The sequence below is a fragment of the Teleopsis dalmanni genome, chromosome 1 (genome assembly GCF_002237135.1).
Source record: "Teleopsis dalmanni isolate 2A chromosome 1, ASM223713v2, whole genome shotgun sequence".
Classification (NCBI taxonomy): domain Eukaryota; kingdom Metazoa; phylum Arthropoda; class Insecta; order Diptera; family Diopsidae; genus Teleopsis; species Teleopsis dalmanni.
The window spans coordinates 67,848,078-67,850,715 of record NC_051846.1 but is presented as its reverse complement, the minus strand read 5'-3'; positions in this window follow the sequence as shown (position 1 = coordinate 67,850,715).

The window sequence follows — 2,638 nt, the reverse complement described above, 5'->3', positions numbered from 1 at the left end:
CCTAACTCGCACACGACCTAAATAAATGAACTCTTTGCTGAAAATTTCAGCCTGAAATACGTTGCGAGTTTTGTGGAAACCGTGTTTGATATTCATTGTAGAAAAAATCAAATAATAAGTCCTGTCATAAGTTGTATACAAAAAAAAACAAAAAAATAAAAAAAAATAATAAAAATAATAATTAAATGTTGCTTATGTGTATTATATTTTTCTAAAATAATTACTATTATTTGTCTGTTTACTTTTCAACTACAAATTACTTGTGCAATCTATTTTGTATTTTAAAATAAAAATTATTATTACAATAATTAATAAATAATAAATGAATACTTAATGAATAAAATAAAAATAATAATTCTTTACCTGGCCCAACCAATTCAAACATTTTGTCTGTGAGTTCACAACAACAACCACCAAATACACAAGGTTAGTTTTATTTTGCTATTTAAGAATAAAACGACCAGCTTGCAGTTCATATTAATTTAGTTTTATTCTACATTAAAAAAATTATATGTCTTTTTCAGTTTTTTTGTTTCCAATGCAAAAATAATAATTATTTTACACATTTTTAAATAATACTTTCTTACCTTAATATTAATAAAAATAATTATTATATTATAATAATTACTTTGCTTTTTACTTTTTATTTTAATTACTTTATAAGTTTACTTTTTGCTGTTTTTGTTTTTTTTAAAAAGTTTTTTTTAAGTTACTATTATATTCAGTCCTCCTCGGGGATTGCCACCTTGACGTTGTGAGGAGGCTCAGTAGTTACGAAGAATCTTCTAGCGACGCCTGCGGTAGTATGCTACTGGAAGGGCCTCCCTTGCCGGCAAGGTTGAATGAGGAATAATGAAGCTAAGCGCTGTCTACAACGTAGCATCGGTACTCATAATGAGCGGTTGCAAAACGCGTTCGTCCCTTTAACTATTTTCTGGAAATAAAAACATGAGTCAAAATCTGATGGGATTACAGTCGCCAAGTGGTACCCGTACCACGAATCCACCTGCTTCGGTAGCACGCACAACGGATTTGGAGGTGCGAAACTCACGTTTAAACAGAATCTCTGTAACCACAACAAATTTAATAAATTTTATGGCCTAATGTTTCCAGGGGAACGTAATGAAATGAAGAAGAAGATTTAGTTCCTGGTCTTTTCTGGTTAACGACTGCATATTTTTAGGTATAATATTTTTTTAATACTGTAAAACTGCATTCATCGGAGTATTTTATTAAGTTTTAATGAATCTTATAATAACAAAAATATTTTTAAAATTTTTAAAGTTATAAGAACAAATATGTAACATGCATGTGTTTTGCCTTAAGGCGCATATAAGCATACCTACAACTATTATTTACTCACAACCCTTGGAATTAATAGATTTACAAAAACAACTCATAATAAGCGAACTCACACCTATAGTTGCATAAGAAGAGTTCAGTACTAGCAACATGTATTCTCACACCGCAAGCCATTGGATTGAGAATTTTTAACACTGTTCACTCAAATACAGTAATGCCTCGCGTATTATAAAAATCACATCGAGTGGACGCTTAAAGTTTGCTTATGAAAATGCACAATAAATCAAAGCTGTCTGAATATTAACAACAACAATTGAGCTGATCGAACTTCCATAATGGAAAATCTTAATCGAACGGTGTGTGTATGAGAGTTTATAGAGTTTCGCTTTATGATTTCATGCGGAAAGGGACATAACATTCCTTACCTTGCTTCACATACACTTGCCGTTGTTTGTAGTTGTAATCAATTCGCTTCACATTAGTTTTTCTATTACTGCTGCATTTGCTAACTTATGATCGAACTAGAGCGAGAAAGGAGTGAATAAATGATTTCAGTTGCAATATAACGTCAGTAAATGCACATCGCTTAAAGCGGCTGTTGTTGAAATTTATTTGTGAAAGTGAAAAAAATTTAATGGCTTCACTTTTACATATTAATGAAAAATATTTAAGAAGTGTTTATAATAAATAATAAATTAAATATAATTATTTAATACATATTTAATGCATTTTATATATCAGTATATAAAATGCTTACCACAACTAGTAATAATGTAGTTATTTGCAAAATCATTGTGTATAGTGAAAATGTGACGTTAAACGCCATTTTGAAATTCGCCATTTGCATTTTAGTAAAAATAAACTTAAAATATTCCTTTATTGTGTAATTTATTTATAAAAATATATAGTGAAATATGTATATTAGAGTGATACAATGGTTAATTTAATTAGAAATACAGAAGATATGCTTTACATAAATTTATTTAAATATAACGTTTAAAATTTTAAACGGAAAAATTTTGCTTAAGTTTCGTAGTAGCGTAGTTTTAGTATTTTGGTTAGAAGCTACAAGTTACTTGAATTTGTCGCTGCAATACAGGGTAAGTCAATAAATACCTTTTTATCAAAATCTATGTTTAAAATACCTTTAAAATATATATTAAATTTTTAAAATAACTTTAATCTTTATATAAATAAACATATATAAAAAATAACTTTTTTTAAAATTATTTATTTATGTGATTAGAAAATATTTACGAAATATTATTTTAAAAAACAGAAAAACGATAGGTTGTGCTTAGACTCTACAGTTGACTATATTAGGCTATATCAAAAC